Genomic DNA, 10,114 nt, shown 5'->3' with positions numbered 1-10,114 from the left:
TTTGGAGATTTTTGTGTTTAAATCTCGATCGATTTGCTGCTAAACTTGAAGTAGGATTTATTTGGTTTTCTGCAGTTATGTTTGGCCATGCTGCTTTTCCCCATTGCATTTCAGTATGTGTCAGACCATAATTAGTAATGCTATGTAAATATTAATGAAGTTGACAGGTGAACTATAAAAAGGTCAACTGTTGTGATGACAGAGCAACATACAATACCTTCCTAAAGTAAGTTAAACTTGGTATGTTAATAGTAAGCTACTCTCCCAGCAGATTTTACATTAGATTCAAGTTTGTTGGACCTTAAACATGTAGACCAATATAAAGCTACTCAGTTTGGAAGTATTATCTAAGTAGCCTTAATACAATATTAACAATGCATGATGGATCTTTTATTTGTGTATGTTTTATTTAGTATGTTTTGCTAACGTAACTGCACCTTATGATCGCATTTGGAGTTTTACATTTATATATTTTGTGTCCTTGTTACAGTGTAATTATATAATTATTTACTGATAAACTATTTAAGAATTCCTTTTCTTTAAAGTATACTGAGGTTTGTTGCAGCAAGTGAAGTATGTTCAATAGGAATGTTTTCAATGCATTGGTCAAGTATTCACATTGGCATTTGTTGTAAAAAATACAAACAAACATGTCTTTTGAACAAAATAGCCTACAGTAGTCTTTGCATCCTGTTCTATGACCTAGCATGCATTATAAATGGACACTACATTTTCAGCATTCATTTTTGTTCATCAGCTCTGTTTGTAAGAGGCTGGCTAGATGGATCAAAGAACAGAACAAGCTTTTGAACACCATCAGCACTAACAAAGCAAACGTCTATTTATCGGCTTCTTCTTTGCTTATCCTAAACAGCCCTCAGCGCCATTCATTGTCTGAGGTTGTTTTAAGTCACCTTCACCTTCTCACATAACGTACACTTGAACAGGAGACATAACATCCCTCCGTTCAATTTACAGCTTCCCGTTAATGAATCCAAACAGTCATTCGCTGGACAAGCTGAAGACTCTATAGAAGTTTGAGGTGCTCTCTGGTTGGCTAATGGTGTTCGTAGAGGGCTATTCATTCTCAGCTTTCTTGGCTTCGCACCATCTTGTCAATTTGGCTGAGGATTGTCTCCCGCTTTCAAACAAAATCAAAAGGCCTGAAAGCCAAGTGGTTTGTTAGCTGTATGTCGAAGCGATACTACTCTGCGCCCCTCATTTAGATGGTCAAGGAATCTGACACAAAGCACACGCGAAGCCCATGTAAGCGTTAGAGCTTCCCGGTTTGGCTCGCTCTGAGCACCCTTAGCTCTCTTCGCGCTGCTCCAAATGAATGGACGGCTCTGATGTGATCTGTGCTGTTAGCTGGGAAATGGGGATGCAGAATGACCATTATAAGAGTGAAGAACTGTAGAAAGAAGAAAGAAAGAAGAGAGAGATGAATCTAGTCTGCTTGCACTGGAAGATGAACGTATTATGAATAATGCCTCTATTTTTCCATCCAATTCCCAATTCCATCTCTCAGCCCATTGTCACGGTCGCCCCATTACTGCTTCAGTTTTCATCCCTGAATTCGATATTGGGGAATTGATCTCATATTTATTTAAAATAAGATTATGTCTTTTATTAAAACAGATTTCTTTTCTCTCCAGCCAGATCCAATGAGATAAAAGGAAATTATTGAGAACACACTCATCTGCCGTGACATCCAAAGTCCAAGTTCATTCACAACCTCATTTGAGTAATGAAAAAACCCATAAAGCATTAGTTAAGACATTTTCTTTTATTATTTATGAGAAGGAGGTATCTTATTTTTGTCCGCATGGGTATGAATGTTTCATAGCGTTGCATTCTGAGAGATGTAACGTTTAGGGTTATTATAGTTAACAAAAATTGCTTAAATGTTAAGTATTAAGTATTTCATATGGCCATATTCATTTAACTTTACTAAAATAATATTTTTTAATTAGAATTTTTTTTCAATTTTATATGGTACTGTGCGTTCGCTCTCAATTTTTTGTGTGTACATCTTTTAATGCAATTATAATAACCCATCTGCTGAAATGGCTGGTGACTTGTGAGTCCAGATGGGTGATATGAAGTGCTACAAGATGGCTGATAGCACTGTAGCCATTTATCTCCCTCTCATTTTAATTCTTGCTTATGTTTCATTCCTCCGTTTTTCTTTTCCCTACTACTTTGCATGATGAAGAAATCCCAGTGTGGCATAATGTAAGACATAATCACTTTATCTGGAGCTGGTTTCAGACAAGAACATGTCCACTTTCCTCTGCCATTTCAACAAGGACAGCTGGCGTGGCTCCAAAAGATAATTTTACCCCAGAGAATAGAGGATCGAGCGAGCGAGCGCGAGAGAGAGAGAGAATGCATGTATGCATGCCCTACCGATCAGTTCAGCTTCTCTTTTACATGCCATAAAGAGCAGCACATCAACACAGATTCCTACGCCAGCTATCTCTGCTCCTAATGGATGTGTTTGTGAGGAAATGAATAGCTCTTCTTTTCCATTAAGTGTATTGGAGGAATTAGTTTGAGCGTAGCCACTGCAAACCATGTTATATAAAAGTTCCATCTCTAATGCATTTAACTTTTTCCCCCTCTTTCCTCACCATCAGATGGGAATAATTTTTAACAGATGAGGCCCAAACTTCGGAGAAAGGCAGATGTCATGCTTTCTGGAATTTACATTTCTGGTTCTAGTTCAACTGTCTGAAACCGGAGTCAACGGCCAGGCGAAGCACTCTCTCTCTTTAGTTTTTCGTAAGTCTGAACAATTATATGATTTTTCTTTGTCCTCCAGATGGTTGATGGGTTTTTCATTGCCACTGAACTGTCTCGGCTTTGTTTAATGATAGCGCAGATGTTATTGCTCCATTCTGTAACTCATCTCTATTGTCTTGTTTTCTTCATTTTAGTGCTGTCATCACTGTGTGCTAAAACATAATAGTCATCTGGTAGTTAGAATATATGTTCACCGCCTCAATTTAAAGAGATAGTTTACTGAAAATTACAATTCTGCCTTCATTTACTCACCCATATGTCATCGCAAACCTGTAGAGTTTTCTGTGAAGCAAAAGAGAAGAAATGTTGAAGACTGCACTGACTGCTCTTTTACATAAAACAAAAGCTAACTAAGGAAGAAAGTATTATGAGTTTAAAAGTGCCATACCTGTCCTGACTATATTTGAAGTATTTTGGAGCAATATTATAGCTATAAAGCTATATTTGAATGTATAAAGAGAGTGACAGGAAACATTATTAATGAAATATTGGTAGTTGTATTGGCCATGTTATTAATGTTTTTATTGCGCTTTTCTTATTAAATGTGTGATGAACTGTCCCTTTAAGACAAAAAGGATTAGAAATTACATGATAAAAGTGGGCACTTTTAATCTTATTTCTTATTATTTCATGTATTTGCCAAGACACTATTTCTCGTTTTTGTTTACAAATAGTTTATATTTAATATTTACATTTATTTCATTATTTACATTTATCCATAAAAAAATGAATTCAGATTTACTTAAAGTGCCCCTGTTATGGGTTATGAAGGATTATATTTTGTTTCTTAGAGTCATTGACATGCATGCAAAGTCGAAAACGACTCCCAAATAATTAGTTCAGTGCTTCATTTTTCCAAACCCTCTATTGGTCTATTTATTTAAAATAGCATTGTGACCTTATAACGCTTCAAAAGCGGCACCTAGTTTCAAAGAATGATTTTGCATTTTCGAAAAAGACCAAAAAGTGGACGGGCAATGTTGTAATGTTTCATTTTGACGTCAACATGACATGGCTTGGGACTCATTTTAAATATGGCTCGTTTCAATGATTCAGAGCCAACTCTTTCTTTTTGAGACAATAACTTTGCAGGATTTTTTCATTCACTTAGCAAGAAAGGTTGTGTTCAAAAATCCATAATAGGGGCACTTTAACAATATCAGCACGGATGCAGACTTGTGAATGGATGTCTCGCATATTAAACTCAGACAGTAGAAATTATTGTAACGTAAAAAAATTACATCACTTTTAATCATCTCGTGGCCCTGCATAAAGTGCCCTGCAACACATAAGATGGATAATATTGGCTTTCCAGATAAAGATGCTAATCTTACGATTTAGGCCAGAAAATTCTACGGCGTAAAAGATTCAGAAGTTCTAACTGATCTAACAAATCACTAGCAGTTCAGATGCTGTCCTCAATTCCCCACTTGTTTATCAGAAGTTACATTGTTCTCTCCCAAAGCTACAAAAAACTATGCTAATAGTTCTCCTTACAAACTGGGTCACCTTCATCCGTCAGTAAGCGTAGCTCTCAGTCACCACTTATAGAGATCAGTACCTCTCCGCACTGAGTGTGCAGGGCGGGACTGTCAGCGACATCTGACAGATGCAGCGTTTCGTCGCGCAGCTGCGACACGTCGCGTGGTTCTCTCCGTGTGATCAAAGCCACGTGATGAGTTCTGGTGTCAGGCCGCAGCGTCCCGTGGTCTCTACAGTGAGACAGGAGGAGCGCGGGGAGTTTTCTGTGTCTGTCAGGCTGCAGCCCGGCTGATGCTTCGGATTGATTCGCCGTACCATGCGTTTGGCACTATTGATGTTTTATTAAGCTTGTCGGGAGTTTCTAGGAAGCTCTGTTTGAGTGTGGGTGGAGATGCAGAGGAATGTTGGCTCCCATTAGTGACTAAGACCATCATGAGACTGTCACATCAGATCATCAGCTAAAACAGCTAAAACACGTCCCACCTCACTGTGGAAGGCAGCCACGGTACCTAGATAATGTGGAAGGCAGTCATTTGTAAGAATCAGACTGATGATGCCTGCAGTAATTTACTTGCAGGATGTATTGAGCTTTTCATTGTGTGCTTTGCTAATGATCATTATGAACAGCTGTATAAATATTCCTACTTGGCTTGGAAAAGAGCTGAACGTTGATTTGAAGAATACGTTCTCAATGTCAACTCTAAAATAAGTGACTTTTTTATTAAGTGGGATAAATAAGTTTAATACTGCACTGTTAATTATTTTTAAATGTAGTTTGAAATATAATTAAATATGTTAAAATACATGCTTGCGGTTGAAAAGTTTGGGGTGAATTGAGGTTTTTTTTATTAATACTTTTATTTAGCACTTTCAGGGTGCTGTAAATGATCTAAAGCAATAGTAAAGAAAAAAACATAAACGCTGTTCATTGTGAATTGTTTTGAAAAAATATTTTTTTAGGAAAAAAACATTCTAAATATCATATTACTTTAAAAATCAGCATATAAGAATTATTTCTGAAGGATCATGTGACTCTGCAGACTGAAATAATGATTGAAGAATCTGTTTGCCAGCGCGGGAATAAATTACTTTTATTTATTTATTTATTTACTTATTTTTCTTTTACAGATATTAAAAGCATTGGTGAGAAAAGGAGGATTTTGCATAAAAAATCCTACCAACCCCAAACATTTTAAATGGTATAAGAAATGTGTATTTGTATAAATGTTAAATACATTAATACATTGTTAAATATATTATTTACTAACCTATTTTCACATTTTATATTTCAAATCATGTAAATTTAAGTATAATTCCAAAATCGTATACATTTAGTCTAACAAAGCCTTTCTTTTGCTGCATTCAAACATATCCTGATTAGAAAATAATTCATGCATATAGCAAATAACTGTTCTGTATTCTGTTACTCAATAGTATCCTATTTTGCTTATCTCTGTATATCTTTATGTAAGCCATAATTAAATTATGTCTGTGAACCTTTATGTCTCCATTTGGAAAGCTGCAGTAGTACTCCGCGTGTGTTTTCTCTGTGACAGTTGTCTGCAGGCAAGCCGAGATGCCTTGGAGGTGGCACTGAGGACCCTTAGAGCTCAGATAGATGAGAAGGAGGCCAAGCAGTCACGGTTAAAGGTAAAAGTAATCTGTCACCAGCTCTGTCAGCACTGACTTCACTTCTAACAACGTTAAATGGGGGGGATCTGATCTCTGTCTGATCTCTTAACTGTATCTGTTACTGATATATATATTTTTTTCATTTATTTATTTTTTAAATCCTACGCTATATGTGTTTTCTTTGAGATATGCCAGAAAACTTGAAAAACAGATTTTTTCCTCCTCTCAGTGCTTATCAGGTGAATGTCTCGACATTTAGTAAATATGTTTACACTGGCACACGCGTCCTGATGGTATCGGTAAATTTTGCCTTTGCATTTTTGCATTCTGCTGTCACATCAGGGAGTCGGCAGACAGGAAGGGTAGTGATTTCACAACGTGGCTCGTCTGTAATTGGTTAAACTGATTATGTTACATCTCACCCCATGTTAAAGCGCTCCCTTGTTCCTGTGTGCATATGCAAAAGAGTTAATGAGGCGCAAGGTCACAGTGCTGCCCTCTACAGGGCCGTTCATCACGTTGCCTTCACTGTTCCTCGCCTTCTCTGATTGGCTGGGAGGATTCATGAGGCTTGTATTACATTTCATCACTGTTAATGCACCAAGAGTTAATGAAGTTCTCTTTCTTCCCTCTCTCTATCACCCAGGCCATCCACAGTCACTCTTCCAATCAGCAAGCACTTCTTAATCAGCTATGAGGTCGTCTGGAGGTGGACGAGTGAGTACCCAATACTGATACATAGACATCGGTCACGTATGTCTTTTACATCAATGTACGTAAAACACTTAATTCTATCCTTTAGTTTCAGGTAACAAGCTATTGTTCAGTCTGACCCTGCCCTCTCTTAAAGGGATGGTCTCACTCTCATTAAATTTCAAACCTGCATGATTTATGCGGTAACTATTGTATCATTAGGTTCGGCCCCGGATGAGAATTGTTACATAATGTGTTTTTTTATATAGTGCTGTCAAACAATTAATCACGATTAACTGCATCCAAAATAAACGTTTTGCTTCCATAATATATGTGTGTGTTTTGTGTATATTTATATTGTTCTTGGACATGAAGAATATAAAAATTAAATGTTCACTAAAGTGTTTTTTGGGAACCAAAAATGGTTCTTTGCTCTTTGTGGAATTGTTAATAAAACCCTCTTTGGTAACCATTATTATATATATATATATATATATATATATATATATATATATATATATATATATATATATATATATATATATATATATATATATACTGTATGTAAAAATTTCAATTTAAAGTCTATTATAGAAAAGTGCAATTTTAAAATATAATAGTATTTCAGAATATTACAGTTTTGAATCTATTTTTTATTAATGCAGCCTTGGTGAAGCGCTTCTTTAAAAAACATTACAAATCTTACTGATCCCAAATGACCCCAAATCCCAAATCACAATTGCAATACAGAATTGCAAATTCCTTTTTAAAAAGTTATTTTCAAGAATGCTTCAACTATTGAACTATTTAATAATAAAACTAAGCATTTTTCGAAACGTATTTCCTCATAGAACAAAGAAAGCCACACAGGCTTGGATTAACATTTTCATTTTCAGGTGAACTACCCCTTTAAATCAATAATGATATCGCAGGCTTTGCAACCTCATCCGTCTGTCCATCAAAAAGTATGAAGTCACATTCATAAATAATGACCGGCGGTAGCTCCGGCGCAAATAAAGACTGATATAATTCCAAACTAATACTTCCCCGGCCTCTGTCGAGCTCCATTAATCAACGACAGCACCTCTATTAGTTTCATTAAGAGAATAGAAGATTAAAAGGAGTGATGTGATGAGATGAAGCTGCCTCCAGCCGTGACCCACCTAAAGCCTGACCCCTCATTAGGACTCATGAACTGCCCTCTGTGCATGCTTAATGACCCACCTTGGTTTGTGTTCATACCCCACTCGTTTGCTTTGCATCTGATTGGCTTCAGACGCAGAGCCCGCTGTCAGTCAGTTTAATGATGGAGTTTGACGGCAAGATTAATAGTTCCCTTGTCTATTTTAATAATTGCCAAAACGGTATTCATATAAATCTGTCGATCCGATGCGGATAAAGGCATATATAATAATCTAAATTGAGCCAATAAGGGTAGCTGAAGGAAACGCCTGCCTTTCGTTCTACATTTTATTTTTCATTACTTGTGGTTCACATACGCAGCTTGTATGCGTGTGAGCCGAGATAAGTCGCATTATTTGCATGGGTGTCAGTCTTGGACTCATATATCAGTACAATATCATTATGCAATTTTAAAATCTCAATCCTGCCACTTCCATAAGAACGCTGGGAAGGCAGTCGGCACGACGTGAGCTTGTTATTAGATGTCTTTAAGGCTTGTCCTGTTGTCAGAATATATATCCAGAGGTTCATTCATTTTTTATATCCATGCAAATGAAAACTCCTATATTTGAGTACAGCCTTAAATTAGCTGCTAAAATTAGCCTCTAATCGGCACCTTTATTGGATCCGATGCATTATGGATGAGACACTCAGGGCGTCCAGATCTGACCGTATACGTCGGTCCCCTAGTGGTCATCTTTAAGGGGTCTCAGCTGGCCTATTCAAAATAAGGGCAGCTGCTGTAACTACGAAATTCCACTTTGCTGTACTGTTTTATATTGGACGTTCTTGGAAAACAAAACAATTACCACGCAAGTGATAGAATCATGCAAATACAACGCCACTGCGACATATGCAGAGACGCCTTGTTGAAAAATATCCTACGCAAATATGTTGAAATGGACAAATTGCTACATCCCGTAATGGTATTTGCGCATCGTGAAGTTTAATAGACACCGATTAGAGTGACAGCATGTGTTAGGGAGCTGTTCCGACACAGACGGCCGTGTATGAAAGCTCATCTCGTCGCTCTCTCTTTCTCTCTCTCTCTCCTAACAGCTGCCACCACCGGCACACGCCTGCAACAATTTGTCAACAGTCAGCAAAACACTAAATCAAGCAGCAATTATCTGCTCTTAATTAGCAAACGGAAAACGATTACAAGCGTGGATTACTGCAAACACAACACCAGACGCTCAGACACCAGAAGGCATCAGTCGCACCATAATCCAGTCAAGTTGTCAACAGATCACAGGCTAATTAGGGAAATTACAGGGCCGCTGATTGGGATTTGGAAATGGAGAGGCATGTGGTGAGGTTTAGTGGCTTCGGTCAGGATGAGCAATCATCCCGGGTTAGAAGTGTCAAATATAGTGTTTTATGTATTCAAGAAACTTGGGTTGCGTAAAATTTTGCCCTTTGATTTTAATGCCTTCTGAGACTTTTGTGTAAATTCTATTTTACCCGAACCGCAAGTGTAATTAAACTTAAAAGTTAAAAACATTCGATTTTCAGGGGTTTTATGTCAATTCCTTAAAAAGTTGGTGTGATATATGTATGTATAAAAGTAAATACATATAAATAAATATAAATATATAAATTGTTAGAAATATACATTATGATTTTCTCAATAAATATCAGTGTATATTAAAAAATATATATTTTAATATACACTGGCCTCCAACACCCTAGAAAAGTGAGGTTTTGTACAATATTGCCATGAATCCTTTTTAATTGTGATCATTTTGCACTGATAAGGGACAAACGCAAACTACGAAAACATACTTTATTACATAAAGAGTTTATACATAAAAAATACATTTTCAATTCAACAAAATATCCGCCTCAGCAGCCATTACAGCTCTGCATAATCTGCCCTTCTGAGCTGCCAATTTGTTCAAACATTGACTTACTATATAACTCCAAGCCTCCTGAAGCTTTGCCCAGAGATGATTCACACTGCTTGGGCACTTCTTACAGGCATCACGGTCCAGCTCTTCCCATAGTAGCTCAACTTTAACATTTATATAGTGCCATTATGCAAAATAAAAAAAAATATTATTGCTGGTCTTCAAGTTACTGATGTACAGTATTTGCACCATGATAAAGATTTATGCTGATATCATTCAAAACCACATTTTGCCAGGGGTGTTTCCAAACTTTTGGAAGGAAGTGTATATATATAATTAGTTTTTGGAACTATCATACAACTGTTTTGGTAGTTTTGATAATTGTTTATTATAAGTTATTTATTTATTTACCTACCAAAACAGTGGTTTGATAGGTTTCCATTGATTGGTTTCCAAAAATAGGTTTAGTC

General features: G+C 36.7%; 1 long non-coding RNA gene across 1 annotated transcript; it reads left to right on the top strand.

Annotated features, from left to right (window-relative positions):
• The first annotated feature begins 401 nt into the window (after window positions 1–401).
• LOC122329571 lies at window positions 402–9,247 on the top strand. The gene is made up of 4 exons (XR_006247932.1): window positions 402–2,784; window positions 5,844–5,937; window positions 6,566–6,636; window positions 8,854–9,247. It is a non-coding gene; the product is annotated as an uncharacterized LOC122329571 (long non-coding RNA).
• The last annotated feature ends 867 nt before the right edge of the window (window positions 9,248–10,114 follow it).

This window comes from Puntigrus tetrazona, chromosome 24, assembly GCF_018831695.1.
Source record: "Puntigrus tetrazona isolate hp1 chromosome 24, ASM1883169v1, whole genome shotgun sequence".
Classification (NCBI taxonomy): Eukaryota; Metazoa; Chordata; class Actinopteri; order Cypriniformes; family Cyprinidae; genus Puntigrus; species Puntigrus tetrazona.
Note: the sequence above shows the minus strand (reverse complement) of the source record. Positions and strands in the feature narration are given on the sequence as shown.